Raw genomic sequence first — 19,082 nt, 5'->3', positions numbered from 1 at the left:
TCCTGACACCCTCCCCCCAGCAGAGCCCCCCCCCGACCCCTCCCCATGCGCATACTTCTGCGGGCAACTCGTTTCCCCCAAACATGGCTGTTCCCAGGCCAGGACCCCTCAGTGCTCCCCTCCCCCTGAGCTGGGCCGGGGTCGGACCCGGGCTCTGCAGCAGGGAAGAGGCCGGGGTGTGTGTGGGGGGAGAATTCGTGTGGTTGGCAAAGCCCCACAAAGGGCTTATAGCCTGGGGGGCCAGGTACCTCCTACCTCCCCCCCACATCCCTCCTGTTGCCTTCCCCAGGAGCCCACCCACCCCATCCAGGCCCCAATATCAGCCAATGCTGGGGACACACGGGCTTGCGCCACTAATCCCCCCACAGCCTCCCCCGGAGATGTGAGGGGGAACCTTGGGCTGGACATGAGGAGACATGGGGTCCCCTGCATGCCCCACGTGGCAGCACCTTGGGGAAGAGCAGCCCCCTGGCAATCCCCCAGCATCTCACACACAACTGCACACCGCACTTGTAACCATACACACAAATGCCCTGCCCGCCCCGCCCCGTTCCCCTGCAGCTCCCGGCTCTGTGTCCCAGCTGGCAGGGCTGGATTTCTCTGGGCATGGCACAGCAGGTCCCACCTGGAGTGGGTCCATGCTGCCAGAGACCCTTTTCCCCCAGACCCACCCAGCTGGTGCTGCCCTTGGGAGTGGAGCCTGCTCAGCTCTCCCCTGGGGCCAGTCACACCCCAGAGATCGGGGAGGGGAGACAGCTGAACCCAGCCGGCCAAGCCAAGGCTCAGGGGGCCTGAGTGTGGTCAGGGCAGCCCAGGCAGGTCTGGCGGGTGACTAGAGGGGAGGGAGCAGAGGAAATGGGGGAATGTCCAGGGACACCCCCCGACCCTGGAGCATCTCCTATGGGTGTGAGCAACTCGGACCAACAGGCTGCTCCATGCAGGGGTGCGGGGGGGGGGGGGGGAGTCCAGCAGAGAGGGAAAGTGAGCAAATGAGTTCACAGAGCTGGCAGGGAGCCCAGGGCTGGGGCAGCAGGGGCCTTCTTGAGGGGGAGGGGAACTCAGGGGAAGAGCTTGGGAGTGGGGGGGGGCAGCAGACATTGCTGCGGGAGAGAACTGGGGGCAAAAGGAGGAGCAAACACAGCTGGGAAGTAGCTGGGGCATGGAGGGGGCAGCAGACACAGCCAGGAAGATCTGGGGGGCAGAGTGGGGAACAAACAGAGCCAGAGGGGGCTGGGGGTGGAGGGGGAGACAGAGTGGGGAGAGACCTAGGGGGTGAAGAGGGGAGCAGATTCAGCTGGGGGGGAGCTGCGGGCAGAGTGGGCAGCAGATGTGTCACAGATGGGACTGGGGGATGTAGAGAGCAGAGGACAGGCAGAGGGAGGAGCTGGGGGGGCAGAGCTGGGGAGGCAGATGGGCGGAGGGGGGAGCTGGGGAGTGGAGGGGGCAGAGGATGGGTGGACGGGAGTTGGGGGGCAGAGGGGGCAGCAGACAGGGCAGAGGAAGAACTGGGGCATGGAGGGGGCAGAGGATGTGTGGGGGGAGAGCTGGGGGCAGAGGGGAGAGCTGGTGGATGGAGGGGGCAGCAGGCACAGCCAGGGGGCTCTGGGGATGCAGGGGAACAAACAGAGCCAGAGGGGGCTGGAGAGTGGAGGGGGAGACAGATCTGGGGGAGACCTAGGGGGCAAAGAGGGGAGCAGATGCAGCTGGGGGGAGCAGGGGGCAGAGGGGGCAGCAGACGGGTGGAGGGGGGAGCTCGGGGCAGAGGGGGCAGCAGACGGGTGGAGGGGGGAGCTGGGGGCGGAGCGGGCAGCGGACGGGTGGAGGGGGGAGCTGGGGGCAGAGGGGCAGCAAACAGGTGGAGGGGGAGCTGGGGGGTGGAGGGGGCAGCAGATGGGCAGAGGCGGGAGCTGGGGCAGAGGGGGCAGCAGACGGGTGGAGGGGGGACCTGGGGGGCAGCAGACTTGGCTGCGTGGCTGCAGGAGAGAAGATTGCCAAGGGGCAGGGCCCCAGGGATCCGGCAGGTCCCAGCCCTCGGGCAGAGCAGCCGACATGCATCACAGAGCTGAGTGCAGCTCGGAGCCAGCAGCAGTCAAGGCCTGGATGGGGCAGGCACTGCAATGCAGCCACCTCTGGGTGGGGCAGGGGGTAGCTCGCTGCACGCAGCCTCTGCTGGGATGGGGGGTGGGGATCAGCCATGGCTACTGGCCCAAACCTCTAAAGTGCCATGAGAGGGCCCATTTGCCCTCCCCCCCACTCCCCCGCATGCTGCAGGCCTCCTGCTCCAGCCTGGGATTGACCCCGGTGCCAGAGAGCCATGGGTGCCGTGACCACTGGGAGCTGGGGCCCTGCTGGGCTGAGGCTCGTGGTGCCATATGGGCCACCCTGGGCCACGGGAGCAGCATGGAGCCTGGGGCATGCTCAGAATTTTAATGGTGATAGGACCCCCCACCCCCCACCCCAGGACAGGGCCCCCCGCTCTCTCCTGGTTGCACTCCCCCTGCTGGAGATTCCTGCCCATCAGCAGGGCTTCGGGGCTTTGTGATGGCCGGGGGCGGGGGCACGGAGGGAGCTCCCTGCTTTCCACCCTGATCCTGTGCTTTGTCCAGGCCCGAGGCCCAGCTCCCTTCTGTCCAGGACTGGCGGGAGGGGGAGTGGGGGGGGGGAGGAGGGGAAGGGCCTCGTTAATCTGGAGTTGGGGGGGGGAGTGGCAGGGCCATGTTGCCGAGTGCTGGGCACGGCACAGGGGAGGGGGGCGGTCGCTTTAAGAGTGGCTCGGGGTGACCCCCATGCCCCAGGAAGGTGCTGATGTAAGAAGATTAATGAGCCGCCCTGATGAGTAGTGATGCTAATAGGGCACTGCGGCTAAGTGCCTGTCTTGGGGAACGGGAGCCGGCTCGGCTCAGAGGGCAGTGCCGCGGGGAATCCATCATTGTTACGGCCCTGCCAGCTCCTGCCTGGTGATCAGCCCCACAACGGCCCCACCTGCCGCCTGGACCAGGCCGGGCTGGGGTGCTGCCTCTGCCAGGGATCAGCAGGAGCCCTCACCCGGATCAGGGCCTCCGGCACCACATCCCCCTATGGCTGCCCCACCTCCTGCATGGAGTAGGAGTGAAATGGACCCTGGGGCTAGAGGGGAGTAGGGGTGCAGGTCCCCCCTGCAGGAGACCCGATCTGAGCAGACAGCGGGTCAGAGCCAGGATAGAACCCAGGAGTCCTGACTCCCGGTCCCCCTCCCCTGCTCTCACCACTAGTCCCCACTCCCCTCCCAGAGCAAGGATAGAACCCAGGAGTCCTGACTCCCAGCCCCCCTACTGCCCCACTCTCACCATGGCAGGCTGCTCAGACCTCACAGAGAAGGTGGGCAGGAGCTGAGGGTCCTGACCTGAATGTGACCCCCCGGAAGCTGTGGGAGGAGGGATTGGGTTTGGGGTGCCAGTTTCCCCATGGGGCTGGGAGCAGGGCATGCAGAGAGAGGGGGGCAAAGGGCTTGACCCACCTTCAGGGCCGGGTCCATCTGGGGCTGGTTGGTTCCGTTACCCAAACTGCTCAGAATCCTTCCCCCAGTGAGAACGGAGCCACAGCGCCGGATCCACATGGGCCCCGCACTGTGCAGCACGAGCCCTGGCCACCCTCTTGTGCCTCATCCCCACCCCAAGGTAAGAGCCTCCTATAGCTACCTGCCAGGGGAGTGCCTCCTCCAGCCCCAGATGGTGCTTTTAGCCCTGCAGGGGCCAAGCTCCAACCCGGCCCAAGGGGGGGCGAACTGGTCTCTGTCACCTGGGCCCAAACGGAGCTGAGGCGAGGCTCCTCGGGGCAGGGGGAAGGAAGTGTCTCCCCCAGCACTGAACACTCCCATTAGCCCCCCCCTCTTTCCAGGGACCCCCACCCCTTTTCAGCTGGGTCCAGAGACTCCAAGGCCAGAAGGATCCTTCAGGCAAACCTGCTTGTGGCCTGAGCGGGGAGGGTGCTGAAATGCAGCCACCTCTGGAGTGGGGCAGGCAGTGGCCCACTGCACCCAGACCCTGTGGGTGGGGGTGGGGGGGTTAACTGAGGGGCCCTGCCTGCCTAGGGAGCTGGCGGGGGATGATCCGAGGGCTGACACACTTGCCTCCCAGCTACAGCCCCAGGACGGCCTCTGGGCAGCAGACGAGGCGGGGACATGATCAGGGGAATGGAGCCCTGGAACAACCCAGCCGGGGCACGGCAGAGCCTCCAGCACCTGGTGCCATCCAGTCCAGATCCAAGGAGGGTTCTGCCCCAGGGAAGCCCAGGGCGACCCCACTGCAACCAGGGTAGGGGGCTGGGAGGTGGGCTAGGGTTGCCAACCCTCCAGGATGGTCTGGGAGTCTCCAGGAATTAAAAGATTAATCTTTAATTAAATGTTATGTCATGTGATGAAACCTCCAGGAATATGCCCACACAAAATTGGCAACCCTAGTGTGGGCACCCCAAAGGGATGGGTCTGTGCCACTCAGACAGGGCCCCTCCACCTGAGCCAGCCCCCCCTCCCCCAGCTCTGCAGCGCGAACTCCGACCCCTGACCAGGCCGATAAACAAGGACAGATTTACGGCTGGGGGGGTGCTTGGTGCCTCTCAGGGTCATGGCCCCAGCCAGGGGACCAGCTCACGGGACTCTCAGCTAAATGAGATGGTTGTGGATGGCATGCCTGGGTCAGCCCCCTGCACCTCCCCCACAGACACTGGGAGCAGGTCCCTCGGCACCCTCCATCCCTGACATTGGGAGCTGCCCCACCTGGTCTGGTGTTCTGGCCATGCTCTCTGGGGGGAACCCCAGCGCCCTACCGTGCCCATCACAGCTCCCCCAGGGTGGGGTCCTGACTGTCCCATTCAGACCAAGGTGCTCCAAGAGCTCCCCAGGCGAGTGCAATGAGCTGCACAGCCCCAGCCAAGGGAGAATCATAGAATCATAGAATCATAGAATATCAGGGTTGGAAGGGACCTCAGGAGGTCATCTAGTCCAACCCCCTGCTCAAAGCAGGACCAATCCCCAATTAAATCATCCCAGCCAGGGATTTGTCAAGCATGACCTTAAAAACTTCTAAGGAAGGAGATTCTACCACCTCCCTAGGTAACGCATTCCAGTGTTTCACCACCCTCCTAGTGAAAAAGTTTTTCCTAATATCCAACCTAAACCTCCCCCACGGCAACTTGAGACCATTACTCCTTGTCCTGTCCTCTTCTACCACTGAGAATAGTCTAGAACCATCCTCTCTGGAACCACCTCTCAGGTAGTTGAAAGCAGCTATCAAATCCCCCCTCATTCTTCTCTTCCGCAGACTAAACAATCCCAGTTCCCTCAGCTTCTCCTCATAAGTCATGTGTTCCAGACCCCTAATCATTTTTGTTGCCCTTCGCTGGACTCTCTCCAATTTATCCACATCCTTCTTGTAGCGTGGGGCCCAAAACTGGACACAGTACTCCAGATGAGGCCTCACCAATGTCGACTAGAGGGGAACGATCACATCCCTCGATCTGCTCGCTATGCCCCTACTTATACATCCCAAAATGCCATTGGCCTTCTTGGCAACAAGGGCACACTGCTGACTCATATCCAGCTTCTCGTCCACTGTCACCCCTAGGTCCTTTTCTGCAGAACTGCTGCCTAGCCATTCGGTCCCTAGTCTGTAGCTGTGCATTGGGTTCTTCCGTCCTAAGTGCAGGACCCTGCACTTATCCTTATTGAACCTCATCAGATTTCTTTTGGCCCAATCCTCCAATTTGTCTAGGTCCCTCTGTATCCTATCTCTGCCCTCCAGCGTATCTACCACTCCTCCCAGTTTAGTATCATCCGCAAATTTGCTGAGAGTGCAATCCACACCATCCTCCAGATCATTTATGAAGATATTGAACAAAACCGGTCCCAGGACCGACCCCTGGGGCACTCCACTTGACACCGGCTGCCAACTAGACATGGAGCCATTGATCACTACCTGTTGAGCCCGACAATCTAGCCAACTTTCTACCCACCTTATAGTGCATTCATCCAGCCCATACTTCTTTAACTTGCTGACAAGAATACTGTGGGAGACAGTGTCAAAAGCTTTGCTAAAGTCAAGAAACAATACATCCACTGCTTTCCCTTCATCCACAGAACCAGTAATCTCATCATAGAAGGCAATTAGATTAGTCAGGCATGACCTTCCCTTGGTGAATCCATGCTGACTGTTCCTGATCACTTTCCTCTCATGTAAGTGCTTCAGGATTGATTCCTTGAGGACCTGCTCCATGATTTTTCCGGGGACTGAGGTGAGGCTGACTGGCCTGTAGTTCCTAGGATCCTCCTTCTTCCCTTTTTTAAAGATTGGCACTACATTAGCCTTTTTCCAGTCATCTGGGACTTCCCCCGTTCGCCATGAGTTTTCAAAGATAATGGCCAATGGCTCTGCAATCACAGACGCCAATTCCTTTAGCACTCTCGGATGCAACTCATCCGGCCCCATGGACTTGTGCACGTCCAGCTTTTCTAAATAGTCCCTAACCACCTCTTTCTCCACAGAGGGCTGGCCACCTACTCCCCATGTTGTGATGCCCAGCGCAGCAGTCTGGGAGCTGTCCTTGTTAGTGAAGACAAAGGCAAAAAAAGCATTGAGCACATTAGCTTTTTCCACATCCTCCGTCACTAGGTTGCCTCTCTCATTCAGTAAGGGGCCCACACTTTCCTTGGCTTTCTTCTTGTTGCCAACATACCTGAAGAAACCCTTCTTGTTACTCTTAACATCTCTTGCTAGCTACAGCTCCAGGTGCGATTTGGCCCTCCTGATTTCATTCCTACATGCCCGAGCAATATTTTTATACTCTTCCCTGGTCATATGTCCAAACTTCCACTTCTTGTGAGCTTCTTTTTTATGTTTAAGATCCGCTAGGATTTCACTGTTAAGCCAAGCTGGTCGCCTGCCATATTTACTATTCTTTCAACTCATCGGGATGGTTTGTCCCTGTAACCTCAACAGGGATTCCTTGAAATACAGCCAGCTCTCCTGGACTCCTTTCCCCTTCATGTTAGTCCCCCAGGGACTACCTACCCATCCGTTCCCTGAGGGAGTCGAAGTCTGCTTTCCTGAAGTCCAGGGTCTGTATCCTGCTGCTTACCTTTCTTCCCTGTGTCAGGATCCTGAACTCAACCAACTCATGGTCACTGCCTCCCAGATTCCCATCCACTTTTGCTTCCCCCACTAATTCTTCCCTGTTTGTGAGCAGCAGGTCAAGAAAAGCTCCTCCCTAGTTGGCTCCTCTAGCACTTGCACCAGGAAATTGTCCCCTACGCTTTCCCAAAACTTCCTGGATTGTCTATGCACCGCTGTAGTGCTCTCCCAGCAGATATCAGGAAAATTAAAGTCACCCATGAGAATCAGGGCATGCGATCTAGTAGCTTCTGCGAGTTACCGGAAGAAAGCCTCATCCACTTCATCCCCCTGGTCCAGCGGTCTATAGCAGACTCCCACCACTACATCACTCTTGTTGCTCACACTTCTAAACTTAATCCAGAGACACTCAGGTTTTTCTGCAGTTTCGTACCGGAGCTCTGAGCAGTCATACTGCTCCCTTACATACAGGGGAGCAGCACCCTTAGCTCTACTTCACAGAGGGGAAAGTGAGGCACAGAGCAGGGAGGGGCTTGCTCCAGATTACAGTAAGTCAATGACACAGCCAGGAACAGAACTCAGGCGTCTTGGCTCCCAGCCCTCCCTGTTCTCACGGGGCCTGCTGCCTTTTGGGTCTGTGTTTCTACAGCCCCAGCACCGGGGGGGGGGGGGCACATCCGAGGAGCCTAGTTTCTACCCTCACACAAATAAATAAAATAATAAACCCTGAGATGGGAACAGAACCCAGGAGTCCTGACTCCCAACCCCCCATTCTCTAACCACTAGACCCCACTACACAACCAGAGCTGGGATAGAACTACACAACCAGAGCTGGGATAGAACCCAGGAGTCCTGGCTTTCAGCCATCCCCCCCATGCTCTAGCCACTAGACCCTACTCCCCTCCTAGAGTTGAGGGATAGAACCCAGGGGTCCTAGGCCACATTCTTCTCCCCCAGTCATGTATCACACGATCCAAAATGCCCCCTCCCCCCAGTACCTTCCCATCATGCTGATGGATGCAGGAGGTTTGAGTGATTTGATGGGGAGTGGGTGGGGGGCAGGCGAGCCTGAGGGACAGAGCTCAGGGGAATCCAGGGAGAGAGATGAGCTGGGCCAAGGAGTACCAAGACCCCTGCCCCGAACCATGGGGAGGGTCTGGGGACTCCCCTCCCCCCACAGCTGCCCCATTAGGCCAAACCCAGGGTCCCAGCACCCAAGGACTCAGGGTGGCGGCACCCAGGGCCGGGGCCAGGGGGTGCCCTGCCGTGTTCCAGGGGGGCGTCAGCTGGACACCTACTGCTGGGAGGGGGAGGAGCAACTCAACCCCATCTCCTGTGGCCCCCAGTGCGGGTCTCCCCAGCAGCGCCCTGCTGATGGGGGAGGCTGCCCCAGGTCCCACCTGCTTGGGGGCTGGGAAGATGGGGACCCAGGACCCGAACCCAGCCCAGCCCCCACCTATCGCCCCATCGCAGGGCAGGGGGAGGCCAGGTTGGGAAGCCTGCCCCACGGGAGAGTCAGCTTTGCTGGGGGGAATTAGCCCTGCCCCGGAACGAGGGCCTGGCTGCACTCTGCCTCTGCCTCGTCTCCTGCGGCCCCATCCCTCACTGACCTTTACGGTCCCCCCTTTATCCACCAGCCCTGGGAGACCAAGAGCCGGCTGGGCCACTGGGAGTGGGTGGAGCTGGGAAAGAGGGCTGACGTCAGCCAGCTGGCCAGACACAGCCAGCTGGCCCCCCATCAGCCAGCCTGCCCCTCAGACATACAGACAGCCAGCTCCCCACCCTGGCCAGCCTGACCCCCCCCCCCACAGCCTGCCTTCCCCAGACACACAGCCAACTTGCTTCCCCACAGCCTGCTTCCCCCCGACACACAGCCAGCCTGCCCCCACACAGCCAGCCCCCATAATACACAGCCTGCCCCCCCAGACACATAGCCAACCTGCTCCCCCACAGTCTGCTTCCCCCCATAGTCAGCCAGCCAGCCAGCCTGCCCTCCACACGGCCAGCCCCTCCACCCACACAGTCAGCCTGCCCCCCCAGCAGCCCCCACTCTCCCAAACTTTCAGTGCCTCCCCTTTGTGCTCCTCTCCCCCATCCCTTCTCACTAGCACCCACCGGCTTTGGGGGTGCAGCCCGCGCCCTGGCCCCCATGGCTGTGCCACTTCTCCTTGCAGGGTATTCCACAGCCCCCAAAATCCATCTCGAACCCCATCCCTGCACATGGAGGAGGCTCCTGGTGCCTCGATTCCTCCCCCTGCAATGTCTGGGCTTCGGGGTCCCCTTGGGGGTGGGAGCTCAGGTGGCTTCTGACTGGTGTCCAGCCTGCCCCCTCCCCATCCCTAAAGGGCCGGTGACACCGGGTCTGAGTGTGCCTGGGGTGTTGGGGGCTCATCCGGGCACCAGGCCTGTCTCTGTGCCACCCCTCCGCTGTGCCCTCTGAGCTGACAGGAAACGGGAGGTGGGGTGATGCCAACCCGCCCGGCCACGTGGTCTGGGTCACCACCCAGGCTCTTACCCAATGGTTGTTCATTGCCAATGATTACTGCACCAGCTCTCCCATAAATCAGCCGCCCTCGCTGGGCTGGCCTGGCTCAGCCCGGTGGGACGGGGCCCCAGGCCAGTCGTTGCGCGATCGCTGACCTCCCCGTGGCACTTGCGAGATCCGTGGCCCCGCAGATGCATCCCTTTGTCCCGTGGTCACCGCATGGTCGCCTGGACCCTGCTCCATGGGAGGTCACCACCAGTGTGACCGGGCCCGGAGGCCTAAAGTCACAGCTCCCTGCTGCCTCGCTGTGCCATCAGCTTGGAAAGGTTTGGGGAGGGGGAGTGGCTGGTGGTGACGCCAGGGCCCCATTTATGGGGGAAGGCCAGGTGCAGGGCGGACTGGGCCCAGCATGATCTTGGTTCCACAGGGAGCCGGTCTGCCTGTTTTCCTTGAGCCCTGCTGCACTGGACAGTCCCTGCCCCAGAGAACTACAGTCTGAATAAGCACAGGGCGGGAGGGGAAACTGAGGCACAGAGTGCCCAAGATCACAAAGCGAATCAGTGCAGAGCCAGCAATGGAACCCAGGTGTCCTGAGCGCCAGCCCAGTGCCCTGTCCATTAGGCCATGCTGCCTTGGCACATGCACGCACTCAGCATGAAAATGTTTAGTTTAAAGACTGATGCAATTTTTGTCGCCCATGACACAGACCCCAAAGTGAATTATACAAGCCCCCCAGAGTAGAGTGACCAGATGTCCCGATTTTATAGGGACAGTTCCAATATTTGGAGCTTTTTCTTATATAGGCACCTATTACCCCCGACCCCCGTCCCGATTTTTCACACTTGCTATCTGTTCACCCTACCCCAGAGCCCTCCTGGAGGGAGAAAAGGGCAGGAGACCACTTGCTCCTCTACAAGGCCCCTTTGTAATGCAGCCACCTCTGGGGTGGAGTGTGGCTGCTGTTTAGCAGTGCACAGCAAAACTATACAGCAGGTCAGGACAGGAAGCGAAGGAGAAGCCTGTAGCCATTAGGCTGCAGGGCAACTGAGGGAGGCAGGACAAAATTAGCTGAATCCTTCTCCTAGTGTTCCCTGTCTTGTCTGTTCAGAGTGCCAGCTTTTCGGGACAGGGACTGTCTCGCACTGCATGGCTATGTGTTACCTGGACAACCCTGTTCTCAGTCTGGGCAGCGCCCGGCTTGTCAGGGCCTCCAGTCTCAGTCTCTGGCCCGTAACAAAGCTGCCAAGGTTCGTGCAGCTTCTCGCGTAACCTTCTATGCCAATTTGTAATGAGCTGATTTGCACCCTGGCAAACTGTTGCACCACGGCAAACCCACAAACCTCGCTTTAAAAAGAAGTTGCAGATTCAGTGCAAGTGAGAGGCACTGGGGGGGCGCTGCCCTGGCTGCTCTGGAGCCCTGTGCCAGCTTCCCCGCACCACTGCCCTGCCGGTATGGGGCAACTCCCCTAAGGGTCCTGGCGGCACCTTGGGCTCCATGGCCCGGACAGCTCTTGGTCTCTCTGAGTTGGCCCCTTAGTGTGGGCGTGGTGAGGGGTAAGCCGGAGCTGAGACCTCCCCTAGACCCATCTTACATCAGAGCCACTGAGTGCTCGTCCAGAGGGGAGCAATTTAAATGCTGATGAGCTGGCGAGAGGTTCTGTGGCTTGTTGGCGATGCCTGGGGCCAGCCAGTGCCCCGAGTGGGAACCGCAAATAAGCACAAGTTTCCAGTGCCAAGCACTGAAACCAGGGGAGGTCAGAATCCCTGGCCCCGCTCAGGCAGGCTGTGATGATACGCTCACACCCTACTCCTCCCCATGGGTCATTCATCAGCCGGGCCTCAAGCCAGGCGCCACCTCACTGCACAGGGCTCTGCCATTGGAATGCACAGAACTAGCCCATTTCACCACTGGTCCCCCAGGGCCTCTAGGGGGCAGATCCTCTCTGGCTCTTCTCTGCCCCCCAGGGCCCATAGGGAGGGTGCAAGGGGCTAAAAGATTTTTTTCCCTTCCCGTCCCCCCCATCCCTGCCCCCCATGCACTGGGAATGTCCAGCCTCTGCCCCAAACAGTGCCATCTTGTTCCCGCTCCCCAGGTCCAGTGGGGTCGGCTGCACTTCCTGGCTGGAGAGGGCAGAGCCTGGCGGGATGAACTGGGCTGACGGGCGCTGCCCACAGCTGGGCAGGGAACGCCCCGAGACCCTACCGCCATGCAAATCACAGCTCTCCCAGCAGCCAGGCTCCGCAGCACGGTCCCGCTTAGCTCCCAGCCGCCTCTCCTAGCCGGTGTCCGGACTCAGAGCCAGTTTCTGGAGAGCTCCCAAGCACAGCTGGCCTGGAGCGGCTGCCTGACTGATGGCAAGTCAACAGACCGGCCCGTAAGCCCACCTGCACCAGCCACAGCTTGACTGGGAGCTTCTCAAAAAGCATTTGCCCTCGGCTGTGATAGCTCCTGTGATAACTCCTGCTCGAGGTGACCTGGCCCGGCTCTGGAAACCGACTCCTGGCTCCAGCATCTGGCCTCTGACTCCAGCTCTGCCCCTGGGCTCAAATTCCTGCCTCCGGCATCTGCCTCTGGCTCGATTCCTGACTCTGGCATCAGGCCTCTGGCTCTGTCCCTCGGCCCTGATTCCTCGCTCCGGCATCTGGCCCCTCCAACTCCAGCTCTGACCCTAAGCTCCGTTTCCTGGCTCCAGCATCTGGCCTCTGGCTCTGATTCCTGGCTCAAGCATTGGGCCTTTGGCTTTGTCCCTGGGCTCTGATTTCTGGCTCCGGCATCTGGCCTCTGACTCCAGCTCTGATCCCAGGCTCTGATTCCTGGCTACCCAACTCCTGCTCCAACCCTGCCTGAGTGGTTGGCTAAAAACACTTTCCATTGGAGCCAGCATCTCTGGACTGAGCCCATAGACGCTCCCACTCCTGTCCATCCCCTGTGGTGGACCGGGACCGGCATGTGGGGTGGTGTGGGTGAGGACTGAGGGGCAGGGCAGAGCCGGTGGAGGGGGAAAGCCCAGGGCGGGGTTAGCAGAGGACCGTGTGTCAGGGCTGTGGTCCCTCTGTGTACTGAGATCTCAAGGTGCCTGCTCATACTTCTTGTCCCTTTCGACAACCCTGCCCACTTGTGCACATGCCCCTTGCCCCATTCTCTCCACGCATCTCTCCCCTGTGGGGATCAGTTCTCTGGTGTGGAGTGGCCGTGGGGCTGCTCATGGGGCAGTGTGGGGTGAGCACAGGGCCAGCAGCTCCTGGAGCCAAATCCCTGCTTGGCCCCTGGCCAGCTGCCCTGCATACCCCCCACCCTGACCACAGCCCCCATCACCTGCTCTCCCCAGCAGAGATCAGAGCCAACAGACTCTACCAGGACAAAAAGAAAAGGAGTACTTTTGGCACCTTAGAGACTAACCAATTTATTTGAGCATGAGCTTTCGTGAGCTACAGCTCACTTCATCGGATGCATACCGTGGAAACTGCAGAAGACATTATATACACACACAGACCATGAAACGATACCTCCTCCCACCCCACTGTCCTGCTGGTAATAGCTTATCTAAAGTGATCATCAAGTTGGGTCATTTCCAGCACAAATCCAGGTTTCTCACCCTCCGCCCCACCCCCCACCCCAAACTCACTCTCCTGCTGGTAATAGCCCATCCAAAGTGACCACTCTCTTCACGATGTGTATGATAATCAAGGTGGGCCATTTCCTGCACAAATCCAGGTTCTCTCACCCCCTCACCCCCCTCCAAAAACCACACACACAAACTCACTCTCCTGCTGGTAATAGCTTATCCAAAGTGACCACTCTCCCTACAATGTGCATGATAATCAAGGTGGGCCATTTCCTGCACAAACCCAGGCTTTCTCACCCCCCCACCCCCATACACACACAAACTCACTCTCCTGCTGGTAATAGCTCATCCAAAGTGACCACTCTCCCTACAATGTGCATGGTAATCAAGGTGGGCCATTTCCAGCACAAATCCAGGCTTTCTCACCCCCTTCCCCAAAACACACACACACAGGGACACACACAGGGACACACCAGGACAGGGATTCTCCAGTGTCAGGGAGTCCGTCGGACCTCAGGGCAGCACTTGCCGAGAGTCAGGCCCTGGTGTGCTCGGCCCGTGAGCAGCAACAGGAAACAAGGCTGCAGCCCAGAGACCACTGGTGATGGGCATCCACTGGGCACCATCTGCATCCTGAGACTGGATACCAAAGTCATACAGCATTGACCTTTTCCCTTGATTGGATGGGCTATACAGGGATCACTCCTGCCCCACCATGCTGAGATGCGGCTACCGCTGGGGTGGGGCAGGGAGGCTGTTTGTACAGGGAGCCTTTCAGCATTTGGTGGGGTTGTACCACACAGGTTTGACAAAGGCCTTCTCTGTCCCAGAATCTCTCCACCCCGTGACTGTCTCACCATTGACCACCTCCTGCTGCTGCCACTGGGCAACGGAAGAATCTGAGCCCGTAAGAATACGGCTGGACGTGTGCACTGAACCTTGGAACAGGAGCCCATCTGCCAGCACCCCCCGCACCCCCCAGGCGCTGGCTGTGTGCCAGCTTTCTGCCAGGAGCTCCGTCACATGACTCACCCTGGGAGGCTGAGCACCCCTACTTTGGGTTTCCCCACACCCCATTTATGGGGGCCTCTCCAATTCCCCTTTCCAGGCCCCATGCTTAGGCCAGTCCCTTTTGGGTGGCTTTTCATAGCTGGTCCCACTGCTCACAAACTGAGCCGCCAGCCAGCCCCGCGCTACGTGGCTGCTGAGGTTCTTGATCCACTAAGCTTGTTTCCGGCTTGGGGGATCTGGCTCGTAGAATTGCTGGCACTCGATCAGGTCGCAGTGACACCGGCCCCTTTACCCCCCACCCTGTGGGGCACTCGTCTGACCGGGTGCCAGCCTCAGCAGATGTAAGCCCTTGTTCTGCAGCAAACCCTGAAACCCTGTCCCGTCAGCCGCAGGCATCAGCCCAGGCTTGAGCAACGAGGCTCTTTCGAAGGGTTCCCAGGCTCGGTCCCACCCCCCTGGCCCTAGGCCTCAAGGCCCTGGGACCCGGCAAGGGAGTGAGACGCAGCCAGTCTGCAGGGGGGGATTTGGTTCAGCTCACAAACCTCGGAAATGGTGAAGGAGGCAGCTAGACCTCGCCCGCCTGGGAAGGGGCCAACAACTTAGCATCTCTGCCCCCTGTGGGTGGGCACCCCGCGGTCTCTCCCCGCTGCCCGCTCCCTCTCGTCTCTCACCGCTCCATGTCCAGTTCCTGCTTTTCGCGAACCTCTCGTTCCCCTCTCTCCTAGTAACTCACTCGCCTGCCTCTGCTCCTCCACACCCAAACCGAGCCTCTGCCGCGCCAACCCCAGAGAGGGGGAGGTGGGTCGCGGGGCTGCCCTGGCTGAGAAGGTGGGGGATGCTGCCTCTTCCGCCTTCAGACTGTCCCCCATCCTGGGGTGGATCTGGATCTCCCCTGGCTGACGCTGACGAGCTGGGCCGCGTGGCCAGAGCCCCATCTGGGGCTGGACTCGGGATCACGCAGTGCCACCAAGACTCCCAGATTGGGTCTTTGAGCACCAGCCTGCCCTGTATCTCCCCATGGCTCCCTGCAGCGACCCCAGCTGAGCCCAGCCAGCCCCCTGCAGGAGGCTGTCGCAGGCCCCTTCCGGGGGGATTGGCAGCAACACTGGCAGACAAGGTAACAGTCCATAGTCCCCTGGCTACTGAATCTGACTGTCCTTGGCTAGCAGAGAGGCAGTTCAGCCATAGGCCATCCTGGCCAAGCCAGCCATGAGCCAGCCAGGCTGGGACAGGCTCCACCTCCGGCTCGCTTGCTCTGTCTCTTTTTCCACCAGGTGAGCGTCCGACTGGCGATCCTCCAAGGGCAGCTCTTATTCCAGCCACCTGACCCCCTTTCCCCATTGGTCTCCAGCTCGGCTCACGTATCCGCCTGCCGGGGTTTCCTGCTGTTGATTTTTAGACCCTGGGCTTCCTAGTGTCTCTCTGGACCAGCTGTCCATGTGGGTGAATTTCAACCAGTTCCTTAACAATCCTGGTCATTCCTCCCAGACAGCCCAGTGGCACCCTGTGCCCCCCCCCCGAAGCTGTCTCCTGCTGTGTTCCACAACCGGTGTTAACCCTTTGGTCCTCCCTCCCTGGGTTTCAATGCAAAATGCCAAGGGAAACTGAGGCATGCATAGGCATCTAAAATATTACAAAAAATTCCCACTTTGTCACACTTCCCCAGCACTGAGATGCAACTGCCTCTGGGATGGGGCACAGGGGCTATTTATACAGGGATCCCTCCCCCAGCAGGTGATAGGGGAGATAGTTCCTAAGCTGGAAAGGCCCTGTTCTCTGTCTGCGAATTACCTGGCACCAATCAACCTGGAGGATGGCCTTTCAGACATAGCCACTTCTGGTGTGATTGTTTATTGGTGACCTGGTTCCCTGCAATGCAAACTGTGCTCCTCAAATATCTTGGCCCTCCAGGGTGGCCAGGACCAGCAGCCCCAGGCTCCTTGGTACCGAGACTCAGAGGTTCGTTTTGGCTCTGCCCGCCCGGCTACGCCCATTTTGGCAGTGACCAGACTCCCCTGCTGGTGGCATGAGCCGAGTTCAGTGAGTCTCTGTCCCAGTGGGACAAAACTGCTCCCCCACAACAATCAAGCCACCAGGACAGCAGCAGCACAGACGGGCCAGAGAGACCTCGGTGCCCTGTCCCTCGAGGGCAGGGTGAGGCTAGCTTTTGGGGAGCTGTGTGTGCATGTGGGGGAGTTCTTGCCGCAACTGTACCTCCTTTGGGGAGACCAGGGGCCACCATCCTGGTACCTAACCCCCCACTTAGAACCGATAACAGAATTGCAGCAGTGGGAGGGTGGAGTGTGATGGTGTGGGGGGCACGATGGGATAGTGTTTGGGGGGCCCACTCCATCCCTGCAGAGCCAGCCAAAGAATGTGCCTGAATGAAACTCATGTATAGTGTGTGCGTGTGCGTGTGTGTGTGTGTGTTAATTAACAACCCCCAGGGATCATTCTGCTTCCCAAGGGAGGTAAATTCCACCTCCCCCATTTTTTCTTTTTCTCGTTCCTTTTCTTTATGAAGAAACAGCATCAAAAATCCCAGGATCCGGAATGACAAAGAGAGAGAAGCCGAACGAGAACCCCGGCTGGGGCTCGACCTTTTCCACAGAGAAAGAAATCCCACCCCCACAAGAAAACGCTTTTCAGTGAAGAAAAGGTCTCATCAAAAATGAATCAAGCCCTTAATTAAAGCTGGGCGCAGGGTGGGGAGCCGGGGTTTGGCTGCGGAGATGGGGCACTGGCTGGCTGCACTTGCTCTCAGAGTGGTGCTGGCGTGGGGGGGGGCAGCGGGGAGGATTTATGGAGCAGCCTTTAATTAAGTAATAAAACTGGTGAAGGGGCTGCCTGGCAGTGGGAAATGGCCCATTGGAGAATCTGTCCTAGGGGCACCGCGCTCTCCTGCAGCCCCATAAACTGCCTTATTTATAAGGCTCTCACCAGCCACCGGAGTAAACAAGCCCCAGCGTTGGCACTAAACCATCCTGTTGCGGAGGCTGGTAGACACGGGCATCATGCCCTGCTCTGACAGGCAGCGCGGGAGTTGTGTGCCCACCAGAGCCATTGTGGAGGGAAATCACTCCCTGCCTGGGGGGCACAGAATTCACACTTCGTGGGGGAACAAAGGGGGGGCATGGTGGAGAACTGGCAAACTCGTTAGGGCTTCGGGGAAGAGTGAAGTTTGTGCCAGGAAGGTAACAAGGGTCTAGAGCAGTGGTGGGGAGCTGGAAATTAGGACGCCTGAGTTCTTTTCCCAGCCTTGGGAGAGGAGTGGGGTCTAGTGGTTAGAGCAGGGGTAGGCAGGAGGGGCTGGGAGTCTGGACTCCTGGGCCCTTTTTCCAGCCATGGGAGGGGAGTGGCTCTAATATTCCCCCTGCCATAGCCTGTTTCCATGCAGCCCCAGTTCCCAGCCACTCCTGCAGCCCTGCCCACAATGGGCTTCAAGAGTGATACAGGCCCACAGGCCCCATAAGGGCAGCGTTGAGGTCTCTGCCCACCCCATGCCCGGTAGCCACGCTGCTGGGTCCTACTTCTCGAGCTCTGGGTGCCTGGGGAAGGAGGAGAGGCTGCCCAGGGAACCACGCCGGGAGGGAAGCCGCGGCAGGGTCCAGCCAGGCGGTGGGGGGCCCAGCTGTATGGAGTGTCGGAGCCAATGGGATGCAGGAGCTCGTCGCCGGCCCGGGCCTGTCCTTGGGGGGTGACATCAGTGTCTGGCTGTCATTGCTCCCATACTGCCCCTCTCCCCCACCCCACCCGGGCAAAGGGTCTGCAGTGAGCATGGGCTCTGAGGGGTCCCAGCATGGGTACAGCATCACTGCCAGGGGTGGGTGTCACATGGGCGCCGTCACTGCCAGTGGGGGCGGGTGTCACACAGGACGATATCATCACTGCCTGTGGGGGGGAGTCACACAGGACCACATCATCACTGCCTGGGGAGGGCACGCAGGGAGCCCTTTGCATTCGCTGCACTTGCAGGCTGTGAGGACACTCTGCCGTGGGTCTGGTTCCTTCCCCACTGACTGCTCCGTGCTCAGTGCCCCCAGCCCGTGCATCCCCCTCTCGCACATGCCCTCCCCCTCCCCCACTCCTATCCCTCTCCCTCTCTGCTCCACCGCAGTCCAGAACCTCATTCTTCCTCTACGTTAATAGAGATAATGGGGGTCACTGATTGGGGGGGGCAAAGTGCTGGCGGTGCCTGGGCCAGGGGCGCTGGGGTCCCCGTGGGTGGGGGGTGGAAGAACACGGACGGACAGATGGACAATGGACTGCCACGTTGGAGTTCAAGCACCATAACAATCCCACCAAGCCACTGCCTCTTCCAGCCCCCATCTCTGACCTTCCCCTTCCCTATGGCCCCCTCCTCTTTCCTCCCTATCTGACCCCCCCTTCTCTGCCCCCACCACTGATCTCCTCCCCATCTCTCTGACCCCCATGACCCTCCCCATCTCTCTGTGGTGCAGTGGTGCTGTCCCACCCCAGAGGCAGCTGCAGGTCTGTCACGGGTGAAGCCAGCATGGTGCTCTGGGGTGGAAGGTGCAAGGGGGATGGATACTCATGGCTGTGATCTGAGGACATTTGTGAGGGGGGGAGGAATGCTGTGAGGGGGGGAGGAATGTTGGGGGGAGGAATTTGTCTCACTTCAGCTTCCAGCCCTTGGATCCTGTTATGCCTTTCGTTGCTAGAGGGACTGATCTCAGAGAAAGGGGCTGGAGGCTTCACCCCTCAAGCCGGCTCTGCTGGACGGGGGTGGGGGTGGGGTGAGGGGGAAGGATATCGATCTAGTCATGCGCCCACCTCACTGTCACCAGAGGGCAGCTCTGACTGGACACTGCCAGGGCCAGATATTGCTCCTCCTCCCTGATGAGACATGGGTCCCCCCTAAATTCAGCAGGGAAAATCCCCCTGCCCCTCCAGCCA

The sequence above is a fragment of the Eretmochelys imbricata genome, chromosome 20 (assembly GCF_965152235.1).
Source record: "Eretmochelys imbricata isolate rEreImb1 chromosome 20, rEreImb1.hap1, whole genome shotgun sequence".
Lineage (NCBI taxonomy): Eukaryota > Metazoa > Chordata > Testudines > Cheloniidae > Eretmochelys > Eretmochelys imbricata.
Note: the sequence above shows the minus strand (reverse complement) of the source record.